Source organism: Symphalangus syndactylus, chromosome 21 (assembly GCF_028878055.3).
Source record: "Symphalangus syndactylus isolate Jambi chromosome 21, NHGRI_mSymSyn1-v2.1_pri, whole genome shotgun sequence".
NCBI classification, from domain to species: Eukaryota; Metazoa; Chordata; class Mammalia; order Primates; family Hylobatidae; genus Symphalangus; species Symphalangus syndactylus.
This window is the reverse complement of record NC_072443.2, coordinates 9,592,069-9,614,130: the sequence shown is the minus strand read 5'-3', so window position 1 is coordinate 9,614,130 and position 22,062 is coordinate 9,592,069. Positions and strand designations below refer to the sequence as shown.

Sequence of the window (22,062 nt, the reverse complement as noted above, 5' to 3'; positions counted from 1 at the left end):
ATGGCTTGATAGCTATTTTTTTTTGCATTGGATAATAATCCAATTTTGGAAGTAGCACAATTTATTCAACCATTTACCTGTTGAAAGTCATTTGGTTCTTTTCAAGCTTTGGCAATTGTGAGTAAAGCTGATATAAATATACATGTACATGTTTGTTGTAAACATGAGTTTTTAACCTCTTTTGGTAAATACCAAGGGGTGTGATTGATAGTGTGGTAACAACTTATACAGTTTTGTAAGAAAACGACAAACTATTTCCCAAAGTGTCTGTACTATTTTGTATTCTCACCAGCTATGAATGAGAGTTTCTATTGTTCTATGTACTTGCCAGCATATGGTGATTACAGCCTTCTGGATTTTGGCCATTCTAATAGGTGAGTAGTTATATGTCATTGTTATTTTAATTCGCATTGACTTGATTATGTATGATGTCAAATATATTTTTATATGATTAATTGCCATATTTCTGTTTTCTTTGGTAAAGTGTCTTTTAGGGTCTTTGGCTCATTTTTTAATAGGCAAGTTTGTTTTCTTATTTTTGAGTTTTAAGTGTTATTTTGTATATTTCAGATAACAGTTCCTTATCAGATATATCTTTTGCAAGAATTTCTTCCAATCTATGGCTTGTCTTTTCATTCTGTTGATAGTGTGTTTAGCAGGGCGGAATTTTTTAAAATTTTATGTTTTAAGTTTTGCTTATCAATTTGCTCTTTAATGCATCATGGCTTTGGTGACATATCTAAAAAGTCACCATAAGTATAAGATCATACTTTTTTTCTCCCATATGAAATCCTAGGAGTTTTATAGTTTTGTGTTTTACACTGAGGTCTATAATTCATTTTGTATACATTTTTGTATATATTTTTGTGAAGGGTCCAAGTTATGTGTCTGGATTCACATTTTTGTATGTGCATTTCCACTTGTTCCAGCAGCATTGATGGAAATGACTATCTTATTTCTATTCTATTTTTTTTGCTCCCTTATCAATGATCAGCTGACTTTATTTGTGTCAATTTATGGGGTCTCTATTCTGTTCCATAGATTGTTTAATATTTCACCAATACCACAGTGCCTTCATTACTGTAGTCAGAATTTTTAATGTGCAATATTTAAATTATTTAATCTTGTTTTAAATGTATGCTTTATATTGCTATGTTGCCAGAAAATGAGGAAGAGTGTTTTGTTTTTTGGGAAATTCTTCATGTTATTTCTTTTAACTTGGCGTATTATAAATAAGATGATTATAATTTGTGCAATACTCATAGGTGTTTGAGAAAAAATAATCACCGTCTCTCTTAATTAAGACAGATAAAAAGAAAGAGAGAGGAGAGGAGGAGTGGAAAAGAGAGGGAGAGGGAGAAAAAGAGAGAAAGAGAAGGAGGACAAGAAAGCAATTTGAATAGCAATTAGAATAGGTCAGCTGTGGAAAATGGCTTATAATCAAACCTAACATTTTTAATGTCAGCAGGAGAAAATCATAAAAAATTATAAAGAATTGATCAAATATTTAATTGACTGCCATAGAGAAAATATGTCTAATGAAGAGCTGGAGGAACCATGAATATAGTCCACAGAGAGCATTATCCTCAACACAAAATGCCCACACTGTGGTTATCAATAATTGAAATTATACTTGAGGTTAACATTGACCCTATGGAATTTTACTTTCCAGTTTGACATTAGAATTATACTCTGGAATACTGAACCCGCCTTGTATATAATTCCAACATGAAATATCATTTTATACATATTTATTACTTTCTATATGAAAGATAGTATGTTAGGCCTAGGTGACATTAAAGCAAAGATAAATAATGCCAGATCCAACCAAGCTCTTAGTAGGGAAGAGATAAGAAATGAACAAATAAATTCATAAAACAAAATAATAACAGTTTTTGAATATGTTGTGGAAAAAAATAGAAGTACATGATAGATTGCAATGAAGTAGTACCTCAGATGGAATACTTGGGAGAACTTTTCTGTGAAGTTGGCATTTGTGGAGATACCTGAAAAATGAGAAGATGTCTGCCAATTGAAACACCTTGGGAACAGCCTTCCAGGTGAGGAAGTAGCAAATGCAGAGTAATAGTTAAAGTACTTATCGTGGTGAGAAATAGGAATAAGGGCAGTGTGGCTGAACAGACTTCAATATTTGTATAAGGTGAGGATAGGAGTTTAAGCAGGGACCCCATTCTGTAAGATGTGGAAGGCTGTATATAGAGTTTAGATTTTATTGAAAGTTCAGCAGGAAGATATTGAAGGATTTAAGCACAGAAAGGCAAGATCAAATTGACATTGTAAAAAAAATGACTCTGACTTATACTCCATAAATAATAATTATTGACGTGGCAAATGCAGTATTCCAGGCCAGATATGATGTTGACTTATGGTAGAATTGGGGGCCAGGGAAAAATGAGGTAGTGACAGATTTGAAGTATTTGTTGGAGGCAGAGCTCATTGTACTTACTGATGGATTTGATACAGGAGGGCATGACTGAAAGGAGAAATTAAGGGGAACTTGGATTTTAGCTTGAGAAACTAAATGGACATAAGGTCTTATATGAGACATAAGAGTTAGAGATGGGAATAAATTGGTGTGGCTGAAAGGAATGGAATCAAGAGTATTATTCTGTTCAATTTCATAATTCAGGTATTGGGACAGTCAAGAGCTTTCATATATGTAAAGAATTGGGGTTATCTCTTGGCACACAGCAGGTAATTATTAAATGTATCATTATTTTTCTTATTATAATTCATATTCATTTTATCCATTATTACAGTTGCAATTTTCAAATGTGTGTGTGATTACTTGTTTAATGTCTTTGGTTACATGGAAGTCTATGTTTTCCCCTATAGGCTTTTGATTGACATAAAAATTCTAAATTCACTCATAATTAAATATTTTTCAAAATAGATTTCAACACATATTTTATTATCAGCTTTTCTGAAAGAATGTATTAATTTTCTAATGTTCAGTGTTTCCCAATTAGCACTCTCTATCTTTCAAGCACAAACTTGCTTATTTGTAAGTTCTATTGCATAATAACCCTCTTCTTTCAAGATGTTAAAATTATAGTTGCAGCTCTTTTATTTTAATTTATAGTAAATCTTTAAGTTATAGGTTTAATAGTTCCGATTTATTACTGGCCCCTTGAAACACTGATTTTCATATTTCATTGGCTCAAGTAATTGTTTATGTAGATTTTTGTTGGTTGTTTTATTGAGAAAAATAGATGGGGACATATTATATTTATTCTATCATATCAAATCAGTTCTTTGATTTGAGGTGACTCAAAGTAAATGTATGGACATTCACTCAGTGGTCCTTGGCATACCTGTCACATTATATTCCCACAAATCTTTGTAGGCTTTATTTAACTGCCTTATAGCATGTGATGTGGCAGGAGAAAGGTATGAATTAAATGATCAGTTTTCTTTTGCAAAGGTTTTAGTCTGGTTTCTTTACTCTTTAAACTGGTTAGGCTTGGGTTTCTCAGAAACTGCCATAGGCTACCTTGAGATGAGGTTGTGTAAGAGGAGCTTAACTTTCCAGCAGGCCTCATGCTATTTATTCAAAAAACAAAGAAACAAAAAATCATTTTTTAATGGATTATAGAAAATGCTAGTTTCTTTAGTGGCAAGTTTCTAGAAATACTAGTTTCTTTATTATCATTGTTTTTACTTTTTGCTCCTTGAGATAATTTATTGTTACATTCAAGAAATTTATATTCAACTGCATATTTGAATATTGCTTTAGTTTTGTTTGTTCTATTTTCACTCAAAAATATGTGTGTAATGTTTTAAAATTATATATTAATACATACAGATATAACTTTTAAAACTTGTTGTTTCACTCTCTATAAGTCACAACTGCTTCATTAATTCCATAAATCTTACTATTTTAAAGGCAGCCATGCTCTGTCACACAAGAGTTGAAGCCATGCCCTGTCACATGGAGCCATGCCCTATCACTCAGGAGTTCACTCATCATGGAGCCATGCCCTGTCACATAAAAGTTCACTCATCACAAAGAAAATGTGAGTTTTTTTTTAATTTTCATTTTGAAATAATTATGGAGTCACATCTAGTTATAAGAAATAACATCTAGTTATAAGAAATAATACAGAGAGATCTCGTGAGCCCTATACCTAGTTTCCTCCAGTGGCATTATCTTGCAAAATGATAAAGCAATATGATACAAGGATATTGACATTAATATATTTCACTTATTGAGATTTCCACAGTTTTACTTGTACTCATTTATGTGCATAAATTTACTATTACACAATGTTATCAAATGTGTAGGTTTGTGTACCCACTACCAAAGTCAAGATTCTAAACATTCCATCACTATAAGGGGCCTTCCTTTGTATTCCCCTTTTATCATCACAGCCACATCTACTCCTCCTTAACCCCTGGCAACCAGGGATCTCTTTTGCATTTGGAAAACTGTATCATTTCAGAAATGTTATGTAAATGGAATAATCCAATCTGTAATATTTTGTAATAGTTTCCTTTTTCCCCACTTATAATAATTCCCTTGAAATTCATTGAAATTATTGTAAATAGCAATAGTTCATTCCTTTTCATTTCTGAATCGGCTGCCATAATATGGATAAACCATACTCAGAAAACATTTTATGTTCAGAATCGCATTAATTTACTTTCCGTAAGTGCATAAAAAGCATTTCAATTAGTTTATTTGAGTCACCCCCGGCTCTTATCTCAAAAAATCACAGTACCTGCCTTGTTTATAAATTGTTAAAATCCATGACTTTTTAAAAACTTTTCTTGAAGTTTAATATAGAAAAGTCTGCACATCAAAAAGTGTACAATTCAGTGAATTTTACCAAAATGAAGTATATGTGTAATCAAGATCAGATCAGTAAATAGAAAATAATGTTTACCCTGGAAGTTTTTATAATATCCTCCTTTTTCACACACCACCTTTCAAGGATGGCCACCATCCTTAACTCTAAGAACATTGATGAGTTTTTATAATATTCACAAACTATTTTGAGGAATAGATATTTTATATAGTTCAGTTATACAGTGCATATTCTTTTGTGTTTGGCTTCTTTAGTTCAATGATATATTTGCTGGATTTATCACTGTTGTTGAATCAGTTATATTTTGTTCATTCTCATTATTTGTATAAACCAGGTACCTGTATTCACAATTCTCTATCATTGGTATATTTCTTTATACTTGTTCCAGCATATGCTTTCATAATTGTTAAAATCTGGGAGTAGGTCTTGATAACTTGGAGTTGAAATCCTCCATCTTCATTCATTTTTTTTTTAAGATTGCCATGACTATTTTTGGCCTTTTGTTGCCAAATGAATTTTAGAGTCAACTTTTTAAATTTTGCAAAGTAAAATTTAAAATAAAATAAAAATTTTAAAACATGTTTTGATTTTGATGTGGATTGCATTGAACTTGTATAATAATTTAGGAGGCAATAAAGATCTTTATAATATTCCAATAAATGAAAATGAACATAAAAAATCCTCCACTTATTTATATCATATTTAATAATTTTGAGTATCTTGCAATTAGTGTAGCAGTCTTGCCCATTTTTGTTTTTATTTATTTCAAGGTATTCAATGATTATTAATGCTACTGGTAAAGGTATTTTTGTAAATTTTATATTCTATTTGTTTGTTGCTGGTGTTTATAAATATAATTCATTTTTTAATAGTGACTTTGTATCCAGTGACCTTGCTAAATTAGTTTATTAATTTTGATAGGTTGTACATTACTTCTGAATTGTCTAAGTTTACAATTGTGTCATTTTTGAGTATTGAGAGTCATATTCTTATGCCATCAATTTGCCTCATTTTTTCCTCATTACAATGTTGAATAGTCTTGGAGATAGCAGAGATCTGTTATCTATTTTGAGGAATAGATATTTTATATAATTCAATTATACAGTGCATATTCTTTTGTGTTTGGCTTCTTTAGTTCAATGACATATTTGCTGGATTTATCATTATTGTTGAATTTAGTTATATTTTGTTCATTCTCATTATTTGTATAAACCAGGTGACTGTATTCAAAAATGCAAGCTAATTTTGTTCCAGATTTCAGGGATAATTATGTAGTATGATATGTGCTGTAGGGTTTTGCATGTGTGTGTATGTGTGTGTCCACATGTATTTATGCTTGACAGTCTATATCATATTACGAGAGTTTCTTATAACAGATTAAGACTAATTTCCTGAAATTATTTTTCTTATGAATAGGTATTCCTTCTTTCAAATGCTTCCTTTCTTGCATTTATCAATATCATATGATACTGTGTTCAGGTAATACATTGTATTGATTAATTTTCAACTGTTTAAGAAACCCTGCACACATGGAAATAGCTCACTTGTTTATTATGCCCTATCCTTTAAGTATATTGTTGAATTTGACTTAATAATATTTTGTTTAGATTTTAATCAATGTCCATGAATGAGATTGATGTATAATTTCATTTTTTTAACACATTACACACTAAAACGTGCAATGTTCTTGTCAGATTTTCCATTCCTGGTAAAACTCATCTCAAAATTTTTTAGGAAGCCTTTCCTCTGTTTTATTTTTTTGTTTCCTGAAAGAATATGTGCAATGTGCAGGCTTGTATTTACTTCTTTTGAAAAGGTTTGGAAGAATTCACAGCTGAAACCATTTGTGTCTGAGGTCTTCTTTCTATAAAAGTTTTATTTATGAATTTAACTTATGTGAAATGTATACAATCACCGAAAAGCTTTCTTTATTCTTTAATAACTTTCATAAATAGCATGTTTGGAAGATTTTGTTCATTCTATAAAAGTTCTCAAATTTATTGTCATCAAGTTGCTTATAATATCCTTTTACTACTACTTTGATATTTGTGGGATCTGCAGTGATGCATAATTTTGCCCCCATATATTATTATGGGACCTATGTCATTTTATTTCTGAAAAGTTTTGCAAAAGTTTTTTTACTTTTTCAAAGAAATAACATTTGCTCTGTTAATTTTCTTTATTTTAGTTTTTTCTCTGTTGTACTGATTTCTATTTCTAGATTGAAATAAAAACTTAACTTCTTGCTTTTAGATTTTTTTAATGTATTGCTGGAATTATTTTCTAAGCACTCCTTTACCTGTTGCCCCTAAGCTTGGTATGACATTTTTATTATCACGTAGTTCAGAATTATTTTATTTTTGTAATTTTGAATTTTGCTATGATTTTAACATTATTCAGTATTTAACCAATTATTTACATTTGTTCCTTTTGCTCTTTATTTCTTCATCGAGGTAGTTTGAAAAGTATTAATATAAATTGATATTGTTTTCAAAAATTTGAAGAGTGTATTACATACATGATACCTTAGCCCATCAAAATACCTTCAATGTTTATAACATAAGAGGAAAGACATTCTTTTACATAACTAAAGTATAGGATTAAAACAGGAAATTTAATAAAGGTAATTACTATTACCTAATTAACAGTCCATAATCAAGTTCCATCAATTGTCTGGACAATGTCCTTTATAGTCTTCATCCCCTAGCTCTACCCTTCCTTAGAGGATAAAATCTAGGATAATGTGCTGAATTTAGTTTTATTTTATTTTTTTAAGGGGCAGGATTTTGCTCTGTTGCCCAAGCTGGAGTGTAGTAGTGCAATCATAGCTCACTGTAACCTCAAACTCTTGGCTCAAGTGATCCTCCCTTTTTAGCTTCCTGTGTAGGTAGGATTACAGGTGCACACCACTATGCCCAGCTGATTTCTATGTTATTTTATTTTTTGTAGAGATGGGGTCTCACTATGTTGCCCAGGCTGCTCTTAAACACCTGGCATCAAGTGAGCTATTTTATAGATCTCCCAAAGTGCTGGGATTACAGGCATGAGCCACTGCACATGGCCTTTCATGTCATTTTATTATTTCATAACCTAAAATAGTTCACGAGCCTTGCATTGTCTTTCATTACTTCCTATTTTTGGAAAGCATAGGCTATTTGATCTAAAGGATTTTTTTGAGTTTGTCTTATAATTCCTCATGTTTAATGGCAAGTTATGAATGTTGTTAGAAATACCACAAAAATGATATTGTGTCCTTCTCAGTGCATCAACTCAAGAGGCCCCTGACATCAATTTTGTTAACTGTAGTCACTCAATTATAGTGTTATTGGCTGGGTATGTCTACTGCAAAATTACTACTTTTGCTTTTATAATTTATAAGGAATTTACATGGAAGTGATTTGATTCTAAGAAAATATCCTGTTTCTCATTAAACTTTTACACAATACTTTTGGCATCCCTTGAGCATACCCATTATGCTCATAATTAATTGTTAATTAATTATGAACAAGAGCTGCTAAATGGTAATCAAATTCTATCATTCTTTCTATCATCATTTTTACAGCTTTCCCTTTTTCTATCTCTGCAGCTCTATCTTACCTATCATCTATCTATCCAGTTAGTAGGTAGTTATATCAAAATGTCTCATGAATTCATATTATATTCAATTGGATTGTAGTCCACTACTATTACCATCTAGTTTGAGGCTAAAATTTTTCTACATGGAAGCCCATTCAAATTGGTGCCTGGGTCTCTTTCACATGCAAGCATCATTCGCTGAGTGCTTGACTTTTCCTGACACACAAAGACATTCTAGACTTATCCATCCCTCCCCTACCTTTGGAATCAATATGCAAGGCTTACTTTTTTGTTTCCACTTGGTTAGGCTATGGTATCCAGTTCTTTGATCAAGCTCTAGCCTAGATGTTGCTGTGAAGCTATTATCTACATGTGACTAACATTTATATCAGTAGATGGAAGCAGATTGTCCTCCACGATATGGGTAAATTTCATCGAATTACTTGAAGGCTATATGAAAAAGGATTGTGATTTTCAAAAGAGGAAGATATTACGTCTCTCAAGTGCCTTTAAAATGAAGACTGCTACATTACCTCTTCCTGGGTCTCCAATCTGCCAGCCTGCTCTGCAGATTCTCGATTTGCCAGCCCCTACTATCATGTGACTCAATTCCTTAAAATAATTTTTTTTTTTTTTTGAGACAGAGTTTTGCTCTTGTTGCCCAGGCTAGAGTGGAATGGCGTGATCTCGGCTCACCGCAACCTCCACCACCCAGGTTCAAGTGATTCTCCTGCCTCAGCCTCCCAAGTAGCTGGGATTACAGGTGCCTGCCACCATGCCCAGCTAATTTTTGTATTTTTAGTAGAGACAGGGTCTTGCCATGTTGGACAGGCTGGTCTTGAACTCCCGACCTCGGGTGATCCACCCCACCGACCTCAGCCTCCCAAAGTGCTGGAGATTACAGACGTGAGCCACCGTGGCGGGCCAAAATAAATCTCTCTTTCTGTGTACCTATCTATTGACTGATAGATTGATGGTAGATAGACAGATCATGTTGGTTCTATTTCTCTAGAGAACTCAATACAAGTAATTTTTCCATGTGGCCCATGTTCCTTTTAGTAAAAAATGGTATCTGAAAATTAAGTCCTGAGTTATAGATGTGCTCATTGTCATTAAATTTTTTAATGTTTCCAGGCCTTCTCATCTGTGAGAGCTAAAGAAATATAAATATATATTTGTATACAGAGATATATAAACACACACACACATTTCTCTAATTACAATTCAATATCTCAAGGTTCATTATTCTAGGCTCCTCATTTCTATATATTTAACTTGATTCCCCAACAATAAGAAACCTGGCTTCTAAATATTCTAAATATTCACTCATTTGCTCAATTACGCAATACAGCCTGTAGCTACAAAATGGCTGCCCCACTTCAAAATTGCTAACCTATGCCACTGAAAACTAAAACCCACTAAGTAAAAATAACTACACTTTAACTTTTGTTTACAATGTTTTCATTTTTTTTTCATTTTTGCTTTAGACTGCGTGTTAGATTCAAAATACTGTGTTCTAAAGTAACTTAGATAATTTCAGTCAGCTTTTTTTACCCTTTATTGTGCTTATGGTCAATTTGTTTTTGTTCTTTATCTTTCCTCATTCATTAAGTGTTCTTTATATATTTTGAATATTAACTTTTTGTGACACATATATTTAATGTTTTGTTAATATTTGTCCCAATATTTAAAATTCTTTAGAACTTTTATGGTGATTTTTGCTGACATGCAACACATGAGTATGTGTGTTTGTGCATATGTGTGTGTAGTTCTACTTTATTATTTTTTTCACTCTGAGTTTATTGCATCTAAAAATTGAGTCTTAGTGAGAAAATCCTTTCCTATACCCTGGTTATATAAGAATTCAGCTAAACTTGTTTATTTCCTAGAAATTGTATTTTAAAAAGTATTTAGATCTCATGCTTTTTCTAGAGTCCATTTATTTTTATTTTTTTCTACTAGCTGTATGGCTGTCTCAGAAACATTTATTGCAAATTTCCTTTGATCGAATCATTTTTAATAGCAGCTTTATTATCTATGGAATTTCTTTATGTATCTATCTGTATTTCTGGATTTTATATTTCATTTTACTCTGTCTATTTATGTATCAACAGTATAGTATTTGAATGACAGAGAATTTATGTTTGTATATGATGTATGCTACAGGATTACTCCCACTTGTAGAGTTTTTGATCAATTCTTTTCTAAATTTGTCTTGTATATTTATTTGCCCATATTAAATAGTATCAATATGTCTAGGTTTATAAATAAGCTTAGAGTTATTTTTAATGGAATTGTTTCAAATTTATAAAGTAACTTAGAACTCACATTTTTTTAAACATTGAGCATCCTAAAAAGTATATCTTTTAATTCTACTTGTGTATCTTTTAAGTGTCCTAAAGATTACCTCTTATGTTTTGCAAGTTTTTAAATTTTTTATTAGTCTTTTTCTTAACTATATTCATGTTTAATTATTTCTATCATAATGATCTTTCCCTACAGTTATGTATTCTAAACAGTTATTTTTGTACAAAAAAAGACTATTTATTATGTTTTAATTTTATACCCTGCTATATTAATGCATGTTTTGTTGCTTAAAAAATTGAACATATTTTAATTTTCATGTTTTATCCTATTATCCATGGACTGTTAGAGCTTTTAAAAAAACGTCCATGTAGTCTAATATTTTCTAATTATATTATTGTCTTTCAGTTTTAGTTTAATATCATTGTGGTTAGCAATCATTCTTTCTATAATTTCAGTCTTCTTGTAACCGCCCAAGGGGTTCAACTTGCCTGCTGACTAAACAGAGCTGATTTATCAAGAAAGGGAATTGAATAGAGAAAGAGTAATTCACACAGAGCTGGCTGTGCAGGAGACTAGAGTTTTATTGTTATTCAAATCAGTCTCCCCAAGCACTCAGGGAGCAGAGTTTTTTAGGATAGCTTGGTGGGTAGGGGGAAGCCAGTAAGCCAGGTAATGCTGATTGGTCTGAGATGAAATCATAGGGAGTAGAAGGTGTCTTCTTGTGCTGAGTCAGTTACTGGGTGGTAGGCCACAAGATCAGATGAACCACTTTATTGATCTGAGTGGTGCCAACTGATCCATCAAGTGCAGGGCCTTGATGCATTTGGTATCTCAAGCACTGATCTTAGGAGGAGTTTAGAGAGGGTCAGAATCTTATATCCTCCAGCTGCATGACTCCTAAATCACAATGATTTAATCTTGTGGCTAACGTTAGCCCTACAAAGGCAATGTAGTCCCCAGACAAGAAGGAGGTCTGCTTTGGGAAAAGGCTATTACCATCTTTGTTTAAAATATAAACTATAAACTAAGTTGCTCCCAACATTAGTTCAGTCTATGCCCAGGAATGAACAAGAACAGCTTGGAAGTTAGAAGCAAGATGGAGTCAGTTAATTTAGATCTCTTTCACTGTCTCAGTCATAATTTTGCAAAGGTGGTTTCAATTCCTCCCTTTGGGTTTTATTACTCCTTATTCTTAAGGTGTAGGCTATGGAGATGTGAAAAGGTCATCAATCATTCTGGCTTCTTCCCACTGACGGAAGATGTAGTGGGAATAGGAGTGAACCCATTGAGAGTGAGAATAGTGGAACAGCTTTCCAGCTGTCTGTGTGTACTCATACGGGCTTGGCTGGGCTATTAAGGCTTGCATGGTGAAAACATTAGTACTTACATCTGTAGTTTTAGTACAGTATTTAAGTCAAAAACATGCTATAAGGGAAATAATGAGTCCTAGGATGAAGAGTACAATTCCCAATTTTAAATGCAAAGATTTGAAAGCATTAATTTGGGGACTTCTAACCCACAAAGAATTTAGAATTTAGTCTAAACTGCAGGAAAAAAAAAAAACAAACTCAAGCACAGTTAAAAACAACGTACTATAGTTTTTCTTTTGAAGCACAATTTTTCTCTCTCCAGTTCCCATTTTTTATAATAAAAAAGTTACGATAGAATTGATTTGTTTACAAAATAAACTTTAGTCTTATTGTACTTGCCCGATTATTTGCATAAAGTGCAGCAAGAATAATTATTTTTCACATTTAATTGGCTTTGATGGAAGTCTGTCCCACATGCAATCTCAGAGAAGACTTTTTAACAGCTGAGCCCAGCCACAGGTCTGTACCCTAAAATATCTATGAGTTGGGTAAATTGTATCCTCTTGAGGTCTCAAGATAACTTGGGGTAACTGGGCCTGTTAGAAAGTGAGATTCTTTACTTACCACAGGTCAGGAACCTTGTACATGGGCTGTGAAGACAAGATATGAAGTCATATTCTCCAAGAGGCTTTAAGTGGCCTTTGACTTAAGAGGCTTTAAGTTAACTTTGATTCTTTAAAGGAAGCATGCTATTCCACTCAAAGCCTTGATAAAATAACCAATTTCTCCAATTGTGTCCTGTTACAAAATAAAAAAGATTCTTGTTGCTTTTATGCAATTAACTATACTGCCATAAATTGAAAATAGTCATGAATAGCTTCCAAATTCTGGGGAAATCAGGTAGAGAGAACAAATATGCTCCAAAAGTTTTACTTCCCACTGCCCCCCACCCCAGGCCCCACAGGAATATATTTTACTCACTTGTAACAAGTTGCAAATAGCTCTAAAAAGTAAGTTATCTCACTACTGAAAACAAAAGGATTAGCAATATTTAACATATCAGCTCTCCAAGAAAGTCCCAGAAGTTTCATTTCTTCCTCTAATCCAATAGCACAATTTTTAAAGTTATCTGAGACCTTCACTCAGAGTCCTATACCTGATTATAAACTGCCTTTTGAAAAGGACCAAAGTAAGACAAAATGTCTGTGGATGACAAAAGTCTATGGCCACTATTACAGCTACAATTGACTAGGAATTTTGGTTACTTCTGTGGCATACAACAATTTTACATAACAATTACAATAATAAGGTACTCTAAATCATATCAGAATTATAAAAGTCTTCCATAATTTTTGGGACACGTACTAATAACATATTTATGCAAATACAGTCCAAAGAAAACCAATCACCATTAATTCACTCTTCTATCTGAAAGTTTTTTCTCTATTCTAATGTCACAGTCTCCAGAGTTATTAATCAGAATCCTGCATTTAAGAGCATCTGTTAAATTTTATAGCTGATTATAAAACCATCTTTTAAAGAGGGGCAAAATAAGACAACAATTTTCTGTGGATGACAAAAACATTTTAGTGCAGCCACAGTTAAATACATGATTGACAAGGAAATTTGTCACCTCTGTGGCACACAGTCATTAACATAATACTTATAATTATTACTGATAACATATACTAAGTAAGATCAGAATTATAGGAGTTTTACATAATTTCAGAACATATGCCAATAATACATTTACACACATATAGCGCAAAGAAAGCCTAACACAATTTCATATTTGACAATGTTTCCTCTACAATTTGTATATGAAATAAGTCAAATGTCATTTTTGAAGATTAGAGGACCTAATACCTAAAATATTAGGATAGAAAGAGACATAATTTATAATTTGATTTTGGAAAGTTTGTCAAATATCAAAGTTTTAAACATTGGATATTACCAAATAAAATCCCATCAGTATGATTTTAATGTTTTAACCTATGGAAAAAAAGTAAATAATTTCTTTTAAATCTTAGCCACCTTGTTTATACCCACAGAATTTGTATGATAAGATTAACCCTTTACAAACCCTTTTTCACTTTGTTTAAGCCTTCAGTTTTGTCCTCTTACTCGTTTAGGTTAAGACAAATTTTAAAACCTTCTGAACTAGACGAGATTACATTCCCTTTAACAAAAGCCATATTCCTATACCTTCTTATAATCTTTTACCAAAACCACATTCACTACACAACTTATATGTAAACCTGTTTCTCCAGTAATCTCAATTTCATGTTACAATGTTAACCCTTAGCAACTTTTATTTTTAATGAAAAGTTAGGTAAGTGATTTTAATTATATACTAGGAATGGAGGCTAGAACATCAGATAAGGTCTGACTCTTTTCAGCATTTAGGGGCATGGCTTTCCACATGTCTCCAAGCCTCATCTATAATCTAATGCTCCAAAGTAGGTAAATTGAACAATTTTCAAAAGTCAAGGAAACAATTTAACCTTAAAGCATTTAGCAAATGTGATATCTGACATTAATTTAGACCAAATGTCTACATTTTCAGGACATTTTATTTTACCAATAATCTTTAAAACTGTTTTTATTTCCAAAACATTACTAAAGTCATGTGAACAAAAAAGGTACTAAAGTTTCTATTTTTCTGAGCAAAATATTTTATTTAAGTGCTTATTTTTCTAAGCCAGTTATCAGAGCTTTTTATATATAAACATCATACACCCAACACATATAAATGCAGACAGACAGAAGATTCAGCACTTGTAAGATTTTTCATTTGCCAGTTTCTTAATTGGATTACTGGCTTCAGGGTGGAGCCCTTGGAAGAACATGGCCAGGAAAGCTTGCATTTCTGGGGCCTAATCACAGCCAAAGGCAGAGACAGATCCCCAAAATTAAGGGTGCCATTTTATACTGGATCCTGGATCCCCAAAAAGAGGGAAATACTTTGGGAGAAGACAGGGCAGTGTTCTTACTGACTGTGCATTTCATTGCAAGGCCACTCAAAGCCTATCACCCAATGGTATAATTAGACCATCCCCCATGGGAGCCTCATCTGTCAGTGGGAGTGGGGATGTTTCCATATCTTCCAGGTGGCCAAGAGCATGCTTCTGTGATCTAAGTGTGCAAAGAGTCAAGTATTCCTCCATAACTATTATTAGCCATCCCCTAAAGTACATTTCCTACCTAGCTATTACACACTAAAGCTCTCTCATAGTGAGAAGTAATTTCTGATACCCCTAAAGCTCAAAATTGTCAGATAATACAATGCAAAACAGAACAGAGCCTTTGATTTTGAGAGGGATCTATCGGCTCTTAATTTCTGGGGTTTCATGAGGAAAACAGTGTTTTTCCAAGACACGGTCTGTGGCACCTCCTGTTTTTCCCAAGGAATCCCCAGCTACCAGAAGTTATCTTATGGCCTAGAAAAAAATGGAGAAAAATAATTCAGTCGACTGAGAAGAAAAAAACTTTCCAGAAAAAAAGAGGTCAAAGAAGAGAAAAACGTACAGAAATATACCTATAGCTTATCTACTTTAATTAAGCTGACTTTTAACCACAGCACTCTTTAAAAAAGAATCCTTTTACAGTTTTTATTACCTGACTTTAGCCACACCAAGAGGCCAATATTTTTGGCTTTTGAATTCTACCACAGATAACTTCCCACATGAAGTTAATCAGTCTTAACTAAGGTTATAACTTAACCATGGACACATAGGTATCTCAAAGAGATGGTAAGCAGTTTCCTTTTTTTCAAGATTTAGAATATCCCCTAGGGTAATGTAGAGAAAGGGGAATTCAAGACAGGAAATCAGAAGCTATCTATGGGGGGAAAAAGCTTCAATGAATGGGAAAGTTACATAAATAAAAAAACAGAAAGGAATCTCCAGAAGCCAAGAATAGAACCCAGGCAGCCGTTGTCAAAAGGCAAATCTTCAGCTACTGAGGTACAGCATTAAGCAGTTTCTATTTCTCTTCCCAGAAGGAACCTAGAGAAGCCAATTTCAAGCTTGCAAAGGCTTTTAACTGCTAAAGAATTTTTGAGACAGAGTTTTGCTATTTTGGTCAGGCTGGTCTCGAACTCTTGACTTCAGGTGATCTGCCTTCCTCGGCTTCCCAAAGTGTGAGGATTACAGATGTGAGCCACCGTGTCCCGGCCTTAAGAAAATTTTTAGGTCTAACTATAACATGAATCCCCAAGTTCCTGTCTTCTAGGTGGTAGAAACCAAGAGAAAGCATACCCACATAGTCACAAGGTTAATCTCTTAAGGACACAAAACAAGATTGAGAAATTTCTTCTGGTATTGGTTTCAGGGACCTGCAGCAATATTTATAACTGACCAGCCTGTCAGACTTGCTTGAAAAGCAGGTTTTTAGGGGTCCTAAACCCACATTCTATCATGTGATACTCCTTTCTCCATTACACAACACAGAAAGACAAATTCTTAGCACAAAGGGCACATGATTTGCTACTGCCTAAGACTAGTCTCAAAAATCCTTTTTCTATTAATCAAACCCTTGCAGAGAGACAGCGGCATTTATTGTTTACCCAGACAGAGAAAGAGAGAGAGACCAGAAACTTGGCTGGTAAGAATGTCTTACCCTTTTTGCCAGCATACCAGGTTTCTGGGCACCCTTTCTCTGCAGCTTCCAGAAGAACGGAGAGGTTTCTGATGACCCTGCCTACTGGGCCAAAGCTGTGGGTTTCAAGTCACTTTACAAGAGAAAATCACCTTTTCCTGTTTTATGGGACCACACGCAAGATGCTTAATTTGCAAGATTCTGCCCAACAGGCTGCATGGGGAACTGAATAAACATTTTCCATCCCAGGAAAATACATATAACAAAAGAAACATTAGTTACATTGTCCAGCATCCAGTATCAACCCAGCAAAGCTGAAACTTTCCCATTGGTCCCTGTTGTCTTTGATCCACTCCATTTGGGGAGGGACAACCTTCAAACAGTAATTCATAATGAGGTCTCTGAGCAAGGCGAAGAGGAGATAGTCACCCTGAGAGTCAGGCCTGTTGAGCCTTCTTTAGGGGTCACCAAATGTGATCAGACAGATAAGGAGGGTTTTCTGAGTTAGGCCTGCTGGACTTCCATCAGCAACCCCTTCTGAGATCCTTTCCAATATAAAAACACACCTGAAGACGAAGCAGACAGAAGGCCTTCCAAATCAGATCCCTAACCAAGAACTCCAAGAGTATCCCTTCCAAACTATCCTCCTATTTGTCATCTGAGAAACCTTCTTGAAATCTTCCTGATTGAGAAGTCTCCCAAACCAAGACTCTTCCTATTAGTTAAAAAACACCAACCAAAACCCACAGGAACTGAACAGACACATTGCAGTGGGGCCACAGACACAGGAACCCCTTGTTGGAGCTGCAAACAGACACTCTGCAATAAGGCTACAGACACCACACCATAGGGGTACAGAACCCCTATGAAAAGAAAGGAGGTGTTGGCAGCCCCAGGGATACTCACAAATCCAGACATGCCACTGGGCTACAGTGGGGCTACAGATAGACACCCAACCATGGGGACAACAAATAGACACTCTGTAATAGGGCTACAATTAAGAGATATCTCCTCATGACTATTTCTCCATTGCAATCAAATCCATGAGCTTTGGGTCAGCAGCACCCCACCAGTAAAAAGAGTACCAGAGTCAGCCCCCAGTCCAAGAGAACTAGTCATCCACTTGGGCTGGCCTCTGGATCCATCGTTAAAAGGGGGGCACTGAACCACAGGCAGGTAGCACAAAGACAATCCTGGACGAGCCCCTAAATTTATAACCATCCAAGGACCTTGCTTGCTGCCTAAACAGAGCTGATTCATCAAGACGGGGGAATTGCAATAGATAAAGAGTAACTCATGCAGAGCTGGCTGTGTGGGAGACTGGAGTTTTATTATTACTTAAATCAGTCTCCCTGAGCATTCAGGTAGCAGGGTTTTTAAGGATAACTTGGTGGATGGGGGGAAGCCAGTGAGCCAGGGGTGCTGATTTGTTCAAGATGAAATTATAGGGAGTCGAAACTGTCTTCTTGAGCTGAATCAGTTCCTGGGTGGGGGGACCACAAGATCAGATGAGCCAGTTTATTGATCTGGGTAGTGCCAGCTGATCCTTCAAGTGGAGGATCTGCAAAATATCTCAAACACTGATCTTAGAAGCAGTTTAAGGATGGTCTGATTCTTGTAGCCTCCAGCTGCATGACTCCTAAATCATAATTTTTAATCTTGTGGCTAATGTTAGTCCTGCAAAGGCAATCTAGTCCCCATGCAAAGAGTAGGTCTGCTTTAGGAAAGGGTTGCTACTGTCTTTGTTTAAACTATAAACTAAGTTTCTCCCAAAGTTAGTTCTGCCTGCACCCAGGAATGAATAAGGACAGCTTGGAGGTTAGAAGCAAGATAGAGTAAGTTAAGTTAGAGCACTTTCACTGTCTCAGTCATAATTTTGCAAAGGCGGTTTCATTCTGACAAAACAGGCCTGAACTAATATAAGGAGACACAGATTAAATTAAATTTTAGATAAACATTTTAATTTAAATCAGATGGGAAATTTAATAACTGAAAAAGAAAACTATCTGAATGCCCAATGGTAAATATTAAAGTTGTGAATTTGCATAAGGTATTTTCAAGGTGAATACAATTGCTAGGAAGTCATTTAAAAAATTTCAAGCTTTGTGCCATAATGAATACACTTTACTGAATTTAGCACTTTCAATGAACATTCTATCATCATGTCTACAGTTCTTAAGCATTAAAAAGGAGGTGGTTTGAGGAATGTCAGTTCTGAGAAGGAGAGTACTGATACTGAGCCAAGAAGTTCAACTATCCCATCTGAAATTTCTGTAATGAAATAGAAAAATCAGGTCTCATTCGAGAGAAAGAAAGCCATAACGTCCAGCTATGATGAGTCAACAAGTTGAAAAGTAGCATCATAAGGGTTGCTATGAGTCTTAATAAGCAGTGGCCCCTCATGCATAATGACTGAACATGGCTACATGTCCACCTCTTAATGAGAATACTGACTTTCTGCCCTCACACTGTGTATGCTGTGACTACAAAAACAAGACTAACCCAAAGTCCATTATTCATTCTAGAAAGTAACCACATTGTCTGACTAAGAACAGATTTGTTAATGTGGCAGGGATTTACCATCATAATAAAATCCTCCTATTAATGACAATTGCTAAGATATCTACTTATTAGATCTGAATATAAATAGATAATTCCTGCTTTTAAGGTCAGATCTATTTTTATGTCTTATGTTGAATGGCAGATTATATTGAAGGCCTTAGGTTACTTGGATATATTTTAAAGGTAGTAGCTGGCTATTAAAATACACTCGGTCAGGGTTAATAGTGAGTCATTTTTAAGAAAGTTTTATTTGGAATAGAGGAATTGGAATGGATAAACCAATTATTAAGGTTTTGTAATTATCTTTGGTAATTGATAATTATTTTATCTTCATGGTAAGATAATCATACAATGTGAGGTACAGATTATGGTGTTTTTATAAAGAATTTGGCATTTAAAGTGAATGAAATTTTATATTTTAGATGATTACAGATCACAGATCTAAACGACCATAGAGTAGCAGAATACGCTACCGCAAAATATGCCACTTTGGCATAAAGACTATTATGAGCTGAAGACAATTAAGAAAAACACATCCCAGGACTCTGCCTTCTCCTTATTTAGCTAAAAGTAGCACATAAATTTGTGAGGATTTCCCTGCCTCTGCTCTCCATCAGGAAGGGCAGATGTTAATCACTGGAGATAATTCTAGACCTTAGCCTAGAGAGGGCACCAGAGGAATCTACGTAACAAACTTGACTCACTAGGCCTTATCTTCCATTATTTCTTCCACAGGATTATCTTTCTACAATCTACCTTCCTCGAAAACTCAAAAAATCATTTTCCTTTATCATGTCACTTCTCTAAAAATGTATTGTTCTTTTGTTAAGATGATAGATAAGCCCAAATTCTAACCATCCACTAGACTTACTCATCTCTGAGTGCTCCTATGTGTAAGCCAGTTAGTGAACTTCTGTTTGTTTATCTGTCTTTTGTTAGTTTAATTTACAAAGCCACACCTGTAAACTCAAATGGGTAAAGAAAAAAAAAACACACTTTTTTTCTCCTCACTCTACCTAGTTGATTCAATTGATTATTCTGACCATGCGGTTTTATTAGTAATATGGAAAGAATAAAATCTCCCCTAAGTATTTCCACAGCTATTGTGATGACAACTTAAGATGGTCATTATAAAGGGTCTTAGAAAATAAACTTCTAATAAATATTAGATGCTATTTTAATTAGTTGTAAATGTTAATGAGCTCTCATAAATGTCTAAAATGAATATTACTTTCCTTTTAAAATGCCAAGATTTTTTAAATTTTTCAGTCCTCCTTTACATTTTTCCATATTTCCAAATGAATATATGGATAATTATCATTTATTACATATATAAATTATATACACATAAACACATATATATTTTTCTCTGATAATTGAGTTAACTTTTATCTGTAAATAAGCAGTTTTCCAACATAAGTATTTATTTCTGGGTATATTATTTAGTTTAGATTTGTTTTCTTCTTCCTGCCCATCCAAATAACCAAGTATTGTAATGTAAGCTGATTAAAAAGATCATGGCTGCACCACATCTAAGCTACAGATTGAAATAAATCACAGCTTTTAAGATTCAGCAAATCTGCCTATAGCATTTACTTTCATTGTGTTAAGTAAAACCTTCCATTATGGTCATTAATCAAGGTGGATGATGTATTGTTACACCCTCGCTCCTATATGAAAGATTCCACATCCAATTAGTTGCCAAAGATTACGTCCATTTCAGGAGGTCTAGGTTTCTGTCCTTCAATTGCTGACAGATTTGTTATGACTTTGGGGAAGGCTGCCACTTCGGAATTATTTTCTTTCAGATAAAATAAGGGAATCAGGAATAGATTACCCTTCTATAAACCATTCTAATGTTAATAGTTCATGACATTATGGAACATTGACAGTTTGAGATTCAAATCCTTACCTTAGACCTCGATACTTGGAGGAACATAGAGAATGCCTGCAATCTTTCTTAGAGGGTCATTTAATTTTAAATGACTCAACATGTACACAGTTACAGAGCCCTCTACCACCATACCCTCAAGAGAGAGGAAATGCAAAAATCATGATAAAACTTAAGAACTAGAGCCCTTTTTTGGGGGGTACAATATAGCTTTCAGAAAGGGATAATGAGAGAGCACAGGTAAAAAATGAGAAAAGCATCCATCCATTTCATATAACTCCTTGCCAACTACTACTGGCACACATTTAAAATTCATTGTCTACTAGAAAAGGCTATAGAAATCAATGTTTAACTTAAAGAGAATTACAGAAAAGATTGATTGCACCTAAAAGTTTATCCAGGTCATTTCTGATAGCATGCTAAATTTTTCATTTAATGTGACTTCTTTTCTTCATTTCTTTGAGGTTTTTCCCAATGTAGGGCTGTGCAAAGTTATCTTATTCATATAAGCCTTGTGAAACATGGGAAATGTATGATTAACTTTATAAATGTGTTACGTTGTCCTCAAATAGAAAGGTGTTGCCAGTGGAGGTTTTAATATGGGTATGAGCATATATTAGTGTTCTTTGTGGGAGACAGAGTGACGTAATTATCTCACAAACCTGTAGTGGGCAGTGATGTGGTAGCTGCTGGGCACTTGCAATACATGCCGTTGCCGAATATTAACCTGAATAGGTGTCCTAAACAATGGTTTTCAATCCAAATACAATCAAGTTAAAATAAAAGAGTCATCAGGTAAAGGAAAAGGGTCAGGAGTTAGGAAAAAAAGTATTAACACATACACACGTGCACGTGCGCATACATACGTGCACATGCACACATGCGCGCATATATGCACACACACTCACAGGGGATAAGAAGGAAGTTAGGATAGTCTCTTGATACCAGGGCAGTAAAGTAATGTATGTTTTTCATTTGGGTCTTCTGG

General features: G+C 34.2%; 1 long non-coding RNA gene across 1 annotated transcript in view; it reads left to right on the top strand.

Moving 5' to 3' along the window:
* Positions 1-257: 257 nt before the first annotated feature.
* LOC129471393 (uncharacterized) overlaps positions 258-22,062 on the top strand; it is a 319,359-nt gene continuing 297,554 nt past the window's right edge. The window contains exons 1-2 of the long non-coding RNA XR_008653572.2: positions 258-374; positions 3,908-4,037. This is a non-coding gene — a long non-coding RNA (uncharacterized lncRNA). The remainder of the gene's footprint in view (positions 375-3,907; positions 4,038-22,062) is intronic.